The following is a 17,798-nucleotide window of genomic DNA, read 5'->3' on the forward strand; positions in this document are numbered from 1 at the left end:
GTGTTACAGTAGCAGAACTATTCGGCTCCACTGCCTGTGTGCTCATGTGCGTTTACGTTATAGGTTTGTGTGTCTAGATGTGACCAACGCATTGCCTCTGGAGCGTTAATGTCACATGGCTGAGGGAGCAGTGCTGAAGTGGCTCTCAGATTACAGGATTAACATACAGAGAGAGAGCCAAGAGAAAGGGATAACCGCACAGGGACAGACAAAGGAAGCATTTCTTCCACCAGCTGACACATTTAACACGAAGTGTCTCTTGTCTACATGGTTGCGGGTTCAAAATCTTCACATCTTGTTGCACTTTGAAGTAGCGACAGTGGATTGTGGCAAAGTTGCTGTGACTGTTGTGCAAAACTTCCATGCGCTGGAATATAATGCGTTTCTTTTGGTGTGGTAGTCTTTCCAGTTTTTATGACAACAAATATCTTCTTGCGCATTGATAGACATGTTCATTTGGAAGAACAAGGCATTGCCGCAGTGTTTCTGTTATTATTGGCTTTGGAATTAAAAAAACAATAACTAATGAGCTAAAAAGCTTTAATGAGACCTACCTAATCCTCTTAATCAAGTCTTTATTTATAAGTAGAACCAACTATTCCAAGAGGAGATTATTCATTGATCCATCTTTGTCTGTTTTGTTTAATTCTAAATTGAATATCTTTGGGTTTTATACGTGTTGGTGTGAGAAAAAAAACTATAAAAGTCTGTCTATGTACTGCTTTAGGCCTATTGTAATATTCAAGATAACATTTTATGGTTCACAGTAAAGCTAAATTCTATTCTGGGCTCTGTTACCAACACACAGACACTGCAGTGTCATTGTAACTGAAAGCAGGGACCTCTATTATCCAGATCACATTAGGGTAATCTAATTGTTTTCCACACCCTTCCCCATTAAACAGACTCGTGGTCTTCACACGTCTCACCCAGAGTCATTCAGTCACAGCCAGTATGTGATGACTCTGATTGGTTTAAGACTTGCCTGTGTATCTCTAGCTAGGCCTGTTCTCAACAGTCAAGGTTAATTATCCGATCAAAAATGATCATCAAACAGGAATGAGAGATAAAGGCTGTGATCAGTGGAAGCTGAATAACTTACTGTGTTCATTCTTCATGCTGAGGCCACAGCATTCTTTTATGAACAGAGGGGTGCTGATAAACTGATGTTTGACAATTAAGTTGTTTTGTTGCCTGGGAGGGATTCAGTCACTACTGAATCTCATTTGTGGAACCCTCTAGCTCACTTTAATGAGCGGTGTATTATAGTAGAACTATAACCATACGTCTGATTTATAAAGATACTGGATGCTTTTAACACATGCATATGTATCTCCCTAATGAATTTGTGAGAATTCATTATCATCTAATTGCCCATGGAGACAGATTGGACAAAAAAAAAATGTACTTCTTTGAAAAATATATGACTCAATGTTATCTAAAACTATTCACTGTTACACTCCTTAAAAAGTATTTCAGTGGAATTCCCCTTTATTTCTTACATGCATGAATAATAGCACAAAGCCAAAAATGTACGTTTAGGATCGGGGAGTGTGCAGCTGAAATGTAGGGAGGAGAGAGATTAAAAAGCAGGTTAAAGGCTGCTGCTCTTTCTGCAGGCAACGTTGTCAAACCCGTTCTGCAGACAGACTCTCCAACCCCCCACTCTTAACATGTTAGCATTCTTCCTCGGGTCAACCCTTCAAGTGGAGGTTAGACTCGGGGCAAAGAAGGAAACTACTCAAACAGGCGACAATATCCTTGCCAGGGTTTCAGCTTAGTCATCTGGGTTCACTTTGTCGGCTTTGATCCCAAAACACTGGAGAAAGAATAGTTTGGTTTAAAAATAGCAATGAGCAGCACGTATCATGTCACTACATAATGGTGAAAAATTGGAACTATTTTTTTTTTCTTTTTTTTTTTTTTTTTTTTTTTTTTTAAAAACACACAGCAAAAAACGTGCCCATTTCACATCAGCAGCTTCACTGTTTTTTTCATACAGTTAAAGTTTGGGTCATAAATCACAAGATTGTTTTTCTCAGCTATATTTATTTGCAATTCTGGTTCGTATCCACATGTTTTGGATGGAAGAACAAGTGTAATGTCTTGAATCTAACGAACCAACGTGAGTGAGCAGATGTTTTGAAAATGCTATGTATTATCATATGGAGAATCAGAAAACTTTTATGAGAATGAATTATAAGAGAAAGGTCTTAACAGTGTTGTCATCAGATTATTCCTGTTACAGCACATCCATTACGTTATCACCGTTAACAGGTGATAATCAGAAAGAGAAAGTCCTACTGAGAGTGTTAGAAGTTAATGCAATTCTCAACCAGTGTTACTCACACCTCAGTAGGTACTTGCCAGGTGTTGCATTGAAAGATTTTGGAGTAGCTCAAGTAATTTGTTAAAAAGCAAACTATTTAATTTAAAAAAAAAATGTATGCACATAAAGAGCCAGTGGTAACACTTGAGCAACATATGTTAGCATTGCAAGTGTGTGAAAATTAATTAGCAAGCAAGCAGAGACGTTGAATCAGCTACACAGAAGAAAAAATAAACTAAAACTAGGGCTGTGCAAAATGGCAATAATCTTCTATTCCCATAAAGATCATTTTTTATATCTCAACAACAATGCATATCATATGTAGAAAAAAATATATTCAAAAATTCCAGCTATACCGTGACAATGTTGACATGCATCCATACGCGGTATTCCCATTAGCAATATTCTTTCAATCAATTCAGATTTTCTGAAATATGGGAGTTAGAATGTGCTTGTTATTATTTATTTAGCCAATGTTATTGTGTATCTTCATATATGATTTCATCATGATATGATTCCATGGAAAAGCAATTATCATATTGAATTATCGCCCAGACAGAGCTAAAGGTATTAGTATTATAAGCAATAATCATTAGTTAAAAGTAATTGATCAACATTTGAAAAAAACAACTAAAAGTCATAGAAAAATGGTTGAAACTTCCAGTTTCTGCAACTCAAAGTGGTAGTAGGTCAAAAGCAAATGAGGACCATAACCAACCAAAACAAACAGATTGTATATATATATATATATATATATATATATATATATATATATATATATATATATATTATATATATATATATATATATATATATGAATGATATAAAACAGGAAAATAAGAGAAACTGCTTAGATTCCAGAAAGAAAGGAAAAGTATGAACCTTTGGTGAGTTCATATACGAGCTGTGGACTTTGAACGACATAAACAAAACATAAAAAGCGCCAGCAGCCGTCACGAAGGAACAGTAAACATTGTCTTTTGCACAGCAGCTGTGCACAGAGCAATATTAAACAAATCTATTTCCAAGTAGTAAAACAGATAGCCTCTCAGATCATCAATAACAGTGCGTATAATCTCTTTTAGTATACCCTGAGCTGCAGCCTGCCCGTTTTTAAAAAATCCCTACCTCTTTCTCAGTTGCTATGGTAACCTGAACGGAGGGTGACCGGTGCAAGCTGGGTGGGTGAGTGTTTAATGTAAGCCCCTTTCCACCGCACATTACGCTCCTTTTTAATCTGCTCTGGATGTTTATAGGGGGAGAAAATAGGATTGTCTCTCTAATTCAGCAGACAAAAAACAAATAACAAAACCATTAAGGATTACAGGGTAAAATCTAGCTTGCCTTCATTCAGCGGCAGCATGAAATCCTGCAGCGCTGCAAGGACCAGTCAGTCAGCCGCCTGTTATACATCAGGCTGTATCGTATTTACAAGGGATGTAGAGTATTCATAGCCCTTAGAGAGACGCTGAGGAAGAGACAGTGGAACCTGAGAAGGATGGGCAGCGACAGGAAATGAGGTGAACGAGCAGCAGACCCCCGCTCTCTGCTCAAGGTGACTTTCCTTTACGTTGACCTGATTATCTGCACTCCGCCCCCCCCCCATCATGGAAAAAAGTATGCCCTCCTCTCTCTCTCTCTCTCACACACACACACACACACACACACACACACTCATTTCACACTGATAATGGGGCTGAATTCGGCAAACCACAGAGAGACGCTGGTGGGAGGTAGCAGCCTGTAGCCTCCGTGCACCAACACATATTTCCACCGCCACCTCACCCCTATTCTCCACACACCAGCCTTGTCATTACGGGGCATTCCCCGCATACACAGGACAACTCTCTCACCACCAAATCAGCCCCGGGGAGCACCCCGTCATCCCCCCCCTTTCCTCTAGTTACTAGGGGCAACACCATTTTTCCGCACCGACACCTCCTAATAAGACAGACATGACAAAATCACCTACGTCTCGGTGAGAGGAATCCAGTCTGTATCCTGGGGAGTGATAAAGCAAACCAGCAGCCCCGACTCCCCTCATCCACACACACACACACACACACACACACATAGAGAGACACTGATAGCCTCGGACTATCTACCGGTCACATGTAGTCCACACACACATTCCAATCAGCAGCCGGCTTCGGCTCCTGCACTCCTTTCCTCCTTTCCCCACTCATTAGATTACGAGGTAGAATAGGCAGATTCATTTCGCTCGTCTTACCCTGTCCAGGAGTGAGCTCGCCTCTGTTGCATTCCCTCTTTATCCTCAACTCACTGCGGTATCCGTCTTTCTGCACTGTCGACAGAAAGACACAACACACGGCGGGGCATTTCCTACGCGAGGTATGTCATCCACGCAGGTTCAAAGTCGACGCTAATAAGCACCTTGGATCCCAGAGGCTGTCAAAGTCAGCCGAGAAGGAAAATCCCAGTTATGTGGAGGCAGGTTTTCTCTGATGGCACGGAGGGCAAACAGGGGATGAACCAGCCATAAAGCATGAGATGTTTGGGATCTTGCAAACAATCAGCTGGCCGGCGAGAACTTCTCCCTCGGATCCACACCCTCCCTAACCTCCGTCTCTCTGCAGAATGCAATGGGGGCAGAGGGGACAGGCACAGATGTTACTGGCTCCAGGCCGCACCCCTTTTCAACACTCCCAGTCCTAATAGGATGCAGCCGAAGCCGTGGCCGCCGCCCAGTTATCTCCCCCCACACACACACACACACACACACACACACACACACACACACACACACACACACACACACACACACACACACACACACACACACACACACACACACACACACACACACACACACACACACACACACACACACACACACACACACACACACACACACACTCTCCCCCTGGACTGGCTGTGGACAACTTGGTTCGAGTTTGTTTGGAGAGCTGCAGGAGGGAAACAAAGCTAAGGTGTGAAATGTGGGTGGTGTAAATGTAAGTGTCAGACGTGACGAGTTTAATGAAGAAGCGCTAAAAACATACCGAAAGAAAGATTCATCTTCTGCAATAAACATCTCCTGAGTATAATAAAAACCACATTCAGCACAATAATCTTAAAACATTGCACATATTCCATCCAAACAGTCTTGCAACAATTAGACAACTGACAAAATATCCAGAGGATTTTTAATCTTAACAATCCCTGACACTCCCACATGATTTACAGCACAAGCATGACTCCTGCATATCAGCTAGATGCTCACTCTCAACAGCCAGCATCCATAAACATCCCTACATTGCAAAAAGTGCTTTTCTTTGGACTCAACCCAAGTAAGGGAGATGTGAAAAGAATTGTCCGCAGAGGATGCTCTTGGAAAAAAAAAAAAGAAAAAAGGGCTTCGCTTGAAACGAATGCAAAGAAAGGTTAATAAGAACGGCTTCAATCAGGTCCTTCATTCTGTGTGTTTTCCACATAACTTAAGTGAAGTCCAAAAAGTTATTGTCCCGCAGAAAACCCCATTATAACTAGTGCATAAACTCTGGGCTTCATTTAGGTTTTGATTTAGACTTTAAATTCTTCCTTTGTCGGTCACATCATCTGCCACAAATTAACATTTATTGTGTGAGCAAGTTGATGGCAGGCCAAAATTTAAACTTGGCTGTTGACTTGTTTGTGTGATCCGTGTTCAGTGTCTCCTCTGAACTCAACCAAAGATTGTTCATGAGGTAAAAGAAGCATCACTCAATAACACCACTGTACAACCGCAAGTGGACTGTGGATGGTTTTTATAGTTCCCACAATGTCTCTCAGTTTCAGGAGTCAGATTCTTCCGGTTAAACTTTCATCCGTATCATATCAATAATTTAAGCTTATGAATGTTAAGATCTGAATCAGGTTCTTCAGTACTTGGATCAGGCCGATTGCTAAAACTTAGGTGGAATTAGGAAGGCTGCAGGTGTTATTTCAATGTGTCAGACACCTATTTAATCAACTTTTAGGTACATGTTGATGTTGGTGCTGTTAAATACCCAATAACAAAGGAATCAGGGTCAAGACATCCCTACTTTTATGAAGAGGTTTATGATGTTTCAGTGTTATTAAGACTATGAGAGCGGTGTTGGTTAAACTCTGAGGTAATTCTTGAACCATCCAAACCAATTACTACTTCTTCCTTGTTAATGCAGGAGGTGATACAATCAGACATGTTCTCATGATAAAAGTCATCTGCCCTACAGGCTTCTGTGCAGGTATTGACAGAGTGAGTGTCACCAACGTGTCATTTACTTCCCGTTCTTGAGAAGTGACTCAAGCGTTGCCGAAGGGTATAACAGTAACGAGTCGTCATAGCGCTTTTGTTGTGTATTTTTTGTCATGCAACAAAGCTTTGTCCAAACAGCATTATCAGGAAATGTTGCAGAGACACAGAGGAGTATCAAATGAATTGGAACTGAGACCGTCACTGAGAATATGGATTCACACGACTCGCCAAGCTAAATCCAGACTCAGACACTTCTTTGCCAAAAGGAAGTCACAAATCAAGCCTTAAAGCAAAATTCTGACTTTGTCCTAAACAGCTGTGAGAGAACAGTCAGCAAACCTCAATATTAGAAGTGCTGCTTGCTTTTTCCTTTTACCATAAAACAGCACAAACCAACCACTTTCCATTAAGGATTTCGGACCACTGTGATCATTTTACATGATTTTTGTGGTTATTAAAACTTCAAAGTTTCCAAACAGCTGCCAACGTGTAAAGCTGCCCGCAGCTTAGAGATTTCTGGACCCCTTCCAGGTTACATGTCATGCTAGCTGATGTTATACAATCTCCGTAAAAGCATTGCAACGTTCTGCTTTGATTTTAAAATGGCCATAACTGAGACTGCACTCTAGTTTGATCCAAAGAAACTGGGCCCCGTGTGAAACAGTTTATCTCTGCGGGTCTGGTGTTGCAGACATAAATGGCGAGCCGAGCCGGTGCCGTCATGAGTGGATAACAGTGGAAGCTGTACAGTCCTGGGTAGCTGCCTCTGTAAAGAATGCCATGCAGCTGGAATAACAGACAGGTCCGGTTCTCATGGAGGGCTTCTGTTCTGGTCGGACGTTTCATCCAAGCCAGGACTGATGTTTCGGTGACCTCAAGGGTACCAGGTACATACAACAGGACATGTATGGGACGCTGTGGGTGGTGACATTTTCACAGACAGTGGTGTTGTCGTGCCAATCTGTGTTGTGTTGGAGGATTTTTCAGTAAGACGCTTTGTGTGACAAGTCTCCAGGAACTGACAATGATCAAAGTCTCTCCTCCAAGATATGAAGCGAGAGGTTACTCTTTGTCTCATATTTGTATTCTGTAAGAAGCCAAGTTAAGATGCAAGTGTGAGGTATGAGGACAATGTCATTGCTTTAATGTCCTCATACCTTACACTTCCATCTTAACTTGGCAAGCAGAAAGAGAAAAAGGACGTCGATATCCAAACTCGTAATATATATATTCTGTTCCATTTAACACCACTACTACTACAATACTACATTTAGAGCAGGATCAATCATGCTATAGTGATATAATACATGACAACTTCTTCATTCTAGCACTATGATGAGGCTTTTGCATCTTCACTTTTGAAGGTAAGAAGAAGAAGTAAAAACATCCTCTACAACAACTACTCACATAGAGACTCAAGGCTAAAGAAAAATGTGTTTGTGTGAACCTTCTCTCTCTTTACCGCACTTTTCTGTTAATTATTAAGGATGTAAGGGCAGACAAAACTCAACTTTACCCTTTTCTGTCTGGTTTTCAACAGTTTTCTGTTGCTGTTGAACGTTTTTGATTGTTTATCATTTGTTGACCTAGCAAGCAGGCCAACAATGTAAATGCAAAAAATATACAGTACCAGTCAAAAGTTTGGACACACCTTCTCATTCAACTACTTTGAAGAATGTAAAATATAAAACATATTCTGGTTTGTTGAGCATTTGTTTGTTTACCACATAATTCCATATGTGTTCCTTCATAGTTTGGATGTCTTCCATATTAATCTACAATGTAGAAAAAAATAAAAATAAAGAAAAACCATTGAATGAGAAGGTGTGTCCAAACTTTTGACTGGTACTGTATATAAAAAGGCACATAGCAACAAGGCATAATAAATAAACAGAATCAAATCACTAGCCATCAAACCCAAAATACAGATGCAGATGCTTCTCAAACCCAAACATTGCTTGTGGGACATCATATTTGACAAAGTGAAGATAAAAGTTGAAAGCTGCTGAATATTGGAAATCAGTTTGCAATGCATCAATGGAGAAGCAAGTAAACATAAAAATCTGATTGGCTGCAGATTGTAGATGTGTAGCTGTGATTACAAGCCTGTTGACCGAGTTTCGCCGGTAGTATTGGAAAGAAAAGGACAAATGGGGAAAAATGGAGTCAAAGACCAAAAAGACTGGAACTGATAGTAATAGTGGAAAAGAAATAAAGTTTTGCCACATGCTAATGATAAGAATATTCTCAGCAGAATCATGACTGACAAACCCTATTATAAGAAAACTCTTTCTCTGACTGCTGCCAAGGAATGTGTGAAGGGGTAATGCTATATTATGGCTCGTATCATGTGGTGGAGGGGAACTGGGCTAAACCTTACATATGTTTCATTTAGGGTGGGGCTATATCCATAAATTCCATCCATGCAGCCCTTCCCTTACCGGAGACCCTAACATTCACAAATTAAATGCCAGGATTGAAAAAGGTCCTACTGGTCTCTACCCACCCTCTGGAAAGCTTGTAATTACCCCCTGGAATAGAATGGACCATCCCAGAAGGCCACTTTCTGCATCCACTAATCTTTAGAACGGAGCCAAGCTACTGCAAACATGAAAAGGAAACCCAAGTAAGCATACAACGCTTTACAGATTAGGCCACATCCACACTACTACGATTCCATTTTAAAACGCATATCTTTTGCTACGTTTACACTGAGAGTCCACACTACTCCGGCGTCTAAGAGCACCGAAAACAAAGGAGTTTAGAAACGCTACTGAAGCCGGGTACGTTTAAAAACTCCGGGGTTACCTCATAGCGTGGTCAGGCACAACTGCATACTTTTTAAAACAATGACTTAGACATCGGTGTTCGCTACTTGATTGGGTCTTAACAGACACGGCGTGTCCTTCCCTGATTCGTCACGCCCATATCACGTGACCCTTTTCCGGAAGAAAACAAACAACAACAGCCTTGATTATCGATTGACAACCAGTAGTTAATTCAACATGGAAACAGACCTATGCTTATTTTTTGTGCACAACTATTGTTAAGTTCTCAAAGAAACTGTAATGGAACAAAAGCATAAATGCTCTCCAGTACAACAGAGACTTCAACCACCAGCAGAGCTACGAGTGAGAACAGACAACAATGAAACAGAGGAAACGAGTGAGAGACGTATGGTGACCAAATTTATTGACCCATAATCTATTAAATTTGCTTTCATTATAAAGTAAATTTGATGTATGTGTGTGTGAGAGAGAGAGAGAGAGAGAGAGAGAGAGAGAGAGAGAGAGAGAGAGAGAGAGAGAGAGAGAGAGAGAGAGAGAGAGCAAGGCCTGCAGCCTTGAAACAAAGTTTGAGAAAAAAAATCCCCACAAAATTAGTCTGTTTTGAGTTTTCTGGAGAATTCAAACTCAATCTCATGATCTTCCTCATTGGATGGAGTTGAAATGAAACTTGTAAGCACTGGAAAATAGCTAGATTGATTTTTTATAGTCTGATTATCTTAAAATTGCTGAGCTTTACCAACTGCTAAACTTATTTTTAAGTAGTTTCTTTGCTCTGTTATCTATTAAACAAAATATAAACTAACAGTTGATTATCCCTCAAACAGAACTAATCTCTGTTTAAAGTTATAAATATATATATATATATATATATATATATATATATATATATATATATATATATATATATATATATATATATATTATATTTATACATATTGAAACAAATGTATAATATATAATGCAAAATAGAATAGAACGGGTGATTAACAGTCAAATAATTACTCAGCATTTTTATTAAAAAGTGAATTTCGATCTACATCATTAACCATCAAATTTTAAATCAATTTCTTGATTCACAACCTGATGAAGTTAAGGATACAAAGATTTCCTCAGTGGTAATGGAAGGCAATGCTGCAGAAACATTGTGAAGTGACTGGCTGCAGCTGCAGGGAACGTGCTTGTAACGGATTGACAGAATGTGAGGGTTAAAAAGGCTGTGGCTTAACTTGTTGATCCCTCCAGATGTAGGCCAAGCTCACCACGCTGAGAAATCAGCGGTTAATGATTTCAGCAGAGAGATAAGAAAGAGGAGGCAATATACTGCACTGACTATTACAGTAGAGGAAACATATAACAAACAGACAAAAGCCAATAGAGTAACCTTAATCCAACATAAACCAATCAGTATCCAGTCTGCTCTCAGGGTGAAGACAGCTTCAAAACATGGCTATTAGCTAATGTCACACATGGATGCTTTGAGAATTAGCTCACCAGACTGAATCCATGTGAAAAGGTCTGACGTCTCCACCTCATCTGGGACCGCCCTTACGGGGTGTGATACTGGCTTATGTCCAACCGGACGCATGACTAACTGACTGAAACAGAACTAATGTTTAAGGTGAAACCAAGCTGGAATACAGTATGCGGCCATCTTGCACGACTGGATGGCTGAGCCACAAGCGGCTTATCTCAGACTGTGACATAATCTCAGCAGAGAGAAAAACAACCTGAGACCAGACGAGCCAAAACCAAATATTAAAGCTAGGGAAATCTGCTGAGAACCCTGAACCAAGAGCTTGGCAGTGCGATGAAAAAACAAAACAGCAGAAAAGCAGAAAAAGGATGTTTGGGAACGTTAACAAGGACACCTGCTGTTTAACAGGATCGACCTGACAGCCTCGGCCCTGTGGTCTCTTAGCTATCAACTGCCCAAAACCAACTGCTGGGAAACAAACAAAACAATACTCAGGGTAACAGTACACTGCTAATGCCACTCTAATTCTCCTAAAAGCAGACTGAAAGATACAAATGTAAAACAACCCTGAAATGACATTTTAATTTAAGTGTTAAAGAACTGACATCTGAACAGGTTGTTCTAATGATCACCTCTATATCATAAACACAGGTAAAAGTATAACAAGTTACATAATGGTGAGAAAAAGACAGAAATATGGACGTGGAGAACGGTTGCCACTAAAAGCTGTAATACAATCACTCCCGAAGAACTTTTAGCTGTTGACGCAGCTGGTTTTGTCTGAGTGCATGGATGTTATGACGGCTTTTCTACAGTACTGTTATCACACAGATATGTTATACTGTGGGAACCTCGTCGCCTTAAACTTTACCCAAAGAAACCCAGGACACGCTATGGTCTTGGAGGGAATAAGTTGCTACTGCAGCTGTCTATCAGATAACAAAGGAAATGTTTCCTACCTGTCGATATGCTGCATCAGTAAAGAATGAGGACAGCGGTGTTGGTTTATAACCCGGCTGGGATGCATTACTTTCATGAGAGTTGTTTGTAAGAATTCACAAATGTGCTTCACGACAAAAACAACAAACAAACAAACAAACAAACAAAGGCGCTGTTTTATACAATGTGCATGACTGACATTACCAGCACCAGAAACGCCAACTCAGTTAACGGGAAATAACATAACCATGGTAAAAAATACCAACAACATATCAGCTTAGGAGGCAAATAGACAACAGAGAGAGAGAAACTAATAAACCAAAGGCTGCATTTATTACCATATATTACGCAGAGGATTATCTTAAATCAAGGCAGTCCTCTTTGCAAAGCGAGTTAACCCCATCCATGATCAGCTCCAAAGAATTCAGCTTTTGCCAAATCTTAATCCTTTGCTCCGTGCTGTCGTGAACTCTTGAATTCATACAGTTGCACCAATTCATGAATGACAAAAGATAAAAGATGTAACCTTAAGCAAAAAATGTTCTGGCTTTGCTCTTTGCTTGATGACTTGTCGGAACTTGAGCGAGCTTCTTGCAGGGTGGGGCGGCATTTCAAGAGCAGGATAAAGCTTGCCATGCTCTAGCACAGTCTGCTGCTCAATCTGATATCTGTCTGCTGTTTCAAGGCTGTTTCCAGGCCTGTTAGACGTGCTTCGGTTTGTGTCCCAGAGAGAAAACATGTTGGCATCTGACATGCTCCAATCCAAGAGATGAATCAAACAGGATGTACTGCATACTCTGCTTATCCATGCACACATGTTATTTCTAAATGGTCCACTGAGTATTTTTTAAAGCATAAATATATCCCCTTGAGGCTTGAAATTATAACACGGTGATTTGTGAGGTCATCTCGTTGGAGTTGAGCTTCATATTTGGTCTGATGAAAAGGCCTGCTTTTTAGATACAACAAACGATAAGAGACAACATCCAGGAAATCTCATGACCACTAGTATTAAAAGATTAAAATGCTTTTATACGGGCTAAGTAAAAGGCTGCATTGTCGAGTGAGCTTTCCGTGATTGAGCTGTTATTATAATAACTGCAAGTAGCAGCCTGAACTGATGACGGCACAACATTTAATGTCAGACAAAATGCTGGCATCCAACCAGCTGGAAGCTCTCCCGCAAAACACAACAACAACAAAAACAAGATAGTTATCTCAAAGATCACCACAATTGTAAACCCCATTTAAAAAAAACGTCTTCTTTCCAGCATCTCTGCTTTGGGAATTAACATTGATAATGTGCCCTAGACAAAGGGGATGGAGGTGAGCACGGATTGAAACATGAATCCCACTTGGCCCATAAAACCCCCTCCCATCCTCCCAAACCAACATCTCGGTTATGGGACTCCCCCACACACGCACAAGACACACATGCTCCCTTTGTTTGAACCGCAGCATGGCTACACTCCTTCCACATCTTGCGGCTAAGGCCCAAAAGTGATTAATTTTAATTCTCATTGTCATGATAATCTGATGGTTTGCCTCGATTCTCTCAGTCTGGCAAGAGAACAGTCACTTTCTAACTTTGTTAACTAGAACTGAACGCCACTCTTGAGCAGGAAACACAAAGCAAAGCTATTAATTAAGAAACTGCACAATCTGAAAAACATTAAGCGATTAAAAGACCTCAGGCAGGATCAAAACCAAGCAAGTAAGTACGGCCTCCGTCCTGTGACACATTGTAACAGCCTGAGACAATTATGTAAGTCCAAATAACAGGCACTAAACCAGGAAATAAACCAAATGTTTATTGAGTAAATAGTGCATTTATATCTGTGTTGAGATGAGAGCAGTTAGAGGATTTCATCTTTTCAGCTTTGGGAGAAAATTACAGCTCAGTATGCAAAAAACCATTAACTGCACGTCCTCTGTTAATGTATATTTGAACGAGATCTCACTTATTCTGTAGTTCAGTCTTATATATTTTCTTAAGGACAACATTTTTCATAAGAAAAAGCTAAACTGTTGTGTCTGCAGAATAAAACAAGTGAAAATAAAGGGTTAGGGTTTTCCTGCTATCACTGCGAGAACTAGAATCACTACCAACCAGCCATGTTACAGTTTACATCCATGTTGTCATCACGTCATCATTTTATCCTTTTAAGATATTTGTGTGAAATTGTCATAATTAGCCTGTTTTGTGAGGTCACAGTGGCCTTTGAACACCAAATTCTACTCAGTTCAACCTTGAGTTAAGTGAACGTTTGTGCTGACTTTGAAGAAATTTGCTCAAGGCTTTTCTGAGATATTGTATTCACCAGAATGGACTGGCCCGACTTATTAAAGGGCGGTGCTGAGGAATAATAACTTCTGGATGTGTGGATGAGAGGTTTCTGGACACTTAGGGCAGACATAAAGAATTTTAAATATATATGTTATAGCAACGTCACATTTAACGGTTAGTTAATCTGCTATCCATTAAAAATATGATAATATGCTTTGTAAGAAAAGGTGCTGCTGCATTTTAAACAGCATAGCTGTGATTAGTCATCTCTGCAGGCATGAGAAGTAGCACAGCCTGTACTGCTCTGTCGAGGGCAGAACTGCAACAAGTTCAGATTGGCCCAAAATATATTTTCATAGGTCACCCAGTTCTAGTTATAGAACCAGAAGACTGCAGATCGAGGTTTGTTATCTGGAGGGAGACGGATGGTGAAGACGAGTCTGTACGGAAACAACAGTGATGGGGATGGACTTTAAATACACACCGAATAATGACACGACTGTATTTCAGTGGATGGAGGCTCATGTGGCAACTTTTAGTTCTAAAGCTCTTTAGATTTGACTATTTTATCAGAATGTATTGATTAACGTCTGCAGCCAGTTATTGCTATAGGCCGAGTTAAAATCATCTTATAGCTGTGATGCTTTTTTTTTTTTTTTTTTATCGCTTATATAAAATTGGAAAAATAGAGAATGACTTGCCATTAAGGATCAATTACTCACCAAAGGGTCTAAAAGCTGTCACCCTTAAGCCCATTAATTAAAAATCTGCCACCACTGAGCGGCTGAGCTGGAAACAGGGTGCACTGACCTTTCACCTCTGAACAATCACAGAGGTCAGCAGTCAGTGGTCTTGAGAGGGGACGAGGAGTCTGCAATTGTTGGGTAGGTATCTAAACTCATCTATACCCCTCATCATAAATGTTGGAGGGTATAATTTAGTGTTTCTACTCAAAAAGGGGACGTAGAAAACAATGATTATGCTATAAATTAAAGATTTATTTTTTGGTTTTCTTCAAAAATGAATCAAATGGCAACTTATTTTAAAGTCTGTAAGCAGAGTATACCCCTTATAATATAAGTGTTTTCACATTCTTTGTATGTAATGTTATATATAACAGAAAGATTGTCACATCAAGAGACATGACTGAGGGTTTCTCTCAGAAAAACTGCAGAGGTGGTGACCAACTCATGTATCTCGTTTCATGATCTAATTAGTTTGTCAAAGACTTCCTTAACAACAGCTACACCAAATATTATGGCTCTCCCTCTGTGAAATAGAACCTCTCTTTTGTTTTTCTCTCCAGTAAATGATGTGTAGCAGACCTCCATCAAGCTCAAGGTTGATTGATAAGATTGTTGGTTTTTAACACTCAGTCAACCTTTTTTTTTTACAAATGAAAATAGATAAAGCTGAGAGGTGGTCCATCTCGGCCACAAAGCAGCGATCCTCACAATGTGAGGTCGGGTCTCGGGTGTGGCCAACAACGGCTGTCTAAAGCTCCAGCTGTCCCAACAGCGAGGACAAGTGCAAAGCCGGGCCAGACTGGGAGTGGGGGGGGGGCAGGGTGTGGCATGGCAGGGGTGACCATGGTGACAGAGCAGACCTCGATAGAGAAGGGATGCTAAATGAAGCTATTGTCTGGCCCAAGTGAAGCACACCGCACAAAGAATGGCACATTGAAACAGTCATACAGGCCCATTGTTGCGGCGGGCCGGCAGAGCGCTGCAGGTCCTCGGTTTGTCCCACAGGATCCACTACGACTCATACAGGGAGAGAGAGCTGGATCTGAGAACACGAAGCTATATGACACCGGCAGGAAACAATACTGACCTGGAGGAACTGCCCCCCCCCACAACATTTTATCAATGTAAACATCACTGGACTAGTCTGACAGAAAATGGCTGCTGGTTCCGATTTAAAGCTGCTGAAACTGACAATTCTGGATCTAAAGCAAAATATTTAAAGATATTTTGATCGACTACTCGCCTCTTGAATTTCATTACTGAGTATAAAGTAGAGTAAAGACAATGAATCAATCCACAGGAAAAGAATAAAAAACTATTTTGATTATCAATTTATCGTTTTTTTCATGAAAAAAATGGCCAAAACTTTCTCTGGTTTCAGCTTCTCAATTGTAAGGATTTAGATTTTTTCATTATTTTTTTGACATTCTGAAAACCAAACAATTGATCGAGAGAATAATCAGCAGATTACTTGTTAGAAGAAGCCTTAATGTGGCATAATGATAAAATCCTCTGCTACAGTCAATGTATACAGATAAAGTCAAGTTTCTGCAGGAACTTATGAGAAACTGTGGATATCCAGAGATTAATGTTTTATTGTTAATCCACTTAAATACCTGACAAATATGCTACATCATCTTTGTTTTACATTAATGGAATTTGAAATTCCAACATTGCCATAAATCAATTGTGCACACCCACAATTAAATCAAAAGGTAGAGATATCGACGTTTAAATGCTGAGGCAAAATCACTGACAGTAGACAAATCTATATCGTAGACAAATCTATATCGTAGACAAATCTATATTGCCTCACAGTATACAGTATTGTCATATTGTCCCAGCCCTTGTGTTGAGCGAGTACAGGAAGGGAATGACGAAATGACACATTCATCGTGAGCCAATAACCAAACAGAGTCCTGGAACTACGTCAAATGTATACTAACTGGATTTGCTACTTTCACATAACCATTCTATTTCTCACAATGCCAACAACACAAAATGCTTAACCTCAATAATTATAGACATCAACATGTACTTAATGCATGTGAAAACAGGTTTCCACAGTGCATCATTTACTGTAACATCATCATGCCACTTAAAAAGAAAGCTGACATCTGAAATAAGGAAGTACATCTTCAGCATTCTCTCTGGGTAAACAGTCATCACTGGGCTGTGGCTAAACGCCTGCCTCTTTGCATCATCAACATACAGACACCATGCTGACATATGGCGGTCTAAGGGGCTCATCTGTTTTACTGCCACGCCTTAATGACATCCGCCATTGAAGGAAATAATTAGTCCATACCTTCCTCCCCCCCCGCTGTTGTTAGTGCTGTCCTTTTACTCTTTCACTCTGTAGTGCTTAATGTGAGCCGACCAGGGAGGTTGATGCCCCTGGTTCATTCCCACTTCTGTGAAACGTAACACTCAGTTCATTAACCCAGTTCTCTGAGAGAGAGCTGCATCAGTGTTTTGTGTGAGCCGGCAGACAGAAGAGCAGGTACAATACACTGCCACTGTTTATAGACCGGCAACGGAGAGCTCAGTTAATGGGGATGACCCATCTATCACCACCATAATGCTCTCTCAATGCCAGCTGCATCCGTTTGTTTATTGCCATTCACTGATATATTCTGATGACAGTGGATGGAGGAAGTACGACAACAATAGCTGAGCTAAGATAAGTCTGATTTATTTCACTTTATTAAACATTATTAAAGCTCGGCCTGCTGTCAGTTCAGAATGGTCACCACTGGGTGAAATGCAAGGTCAGAGCAGCTTATATCACAACAGATACGATTGACCAATGTGAGCCCTAGTTTTCCACCAGTGCCAACTGAAACTGAGTCACAATGCTGCAGTCAGTCTCACCAAGGACAGTTTTTTTTTAATCATACTCTGTTTCCGTCCAGCAGCACAGTGAGTGTTGGTGTCTGTGACAACGGGACGATGACATGAAACATCAACAAACCACCGGTGCCAACAAAACAA

The 17,798-nt window shown here is 40.3% G+C and overlaps 1 protein-coding gene across 4 annotated transcripts in view; it reads right to left on the bottom strand.

The window, feature by feature from the left end:
* LOC129107193 (disheveled-associated activator of morphogenesis 1-like) overlaps positions 1-17,798 on the bottom strand; it is a 48,114-nt gene that overhangs the window by 28,020 nt on the left and 2,296 nt on the right. The window contains exon 1 of one of the 4 annotated variants that reach the window (XM_054618604.1): positions 4,560-4,892. The exons of the other annotated variants lie outside the window; for them this stretch is intronic. The gene's annotated coding sequence lies outside the window, so the exon portion shown is untranslated. Of the gene's footprint in view, positions 1-4,559; positions 4,893-17,798 lie in introns of those variants that run through there. 4 annotated transcript variants of the gene reach the window in all.

The sequence above is a fragment of the Anoplopoma fimbria genome, chromosome 18 (assembly GCF_027596085.1).
Source record: "Anoplopoma fimbria isolate UVic2021 breed Golden Eagle Sablefish chromosome 18, Afim_UVic_2022, whole genome shotgun sequence".
Taxonomy (NCBI): domain Eukaryota; kingdom Metazoa; phylum Chordata; class Actinopteri; order Perciformes; family Anoplopomatidae; genus Anoplopoma; species Anoplopoma fimbria.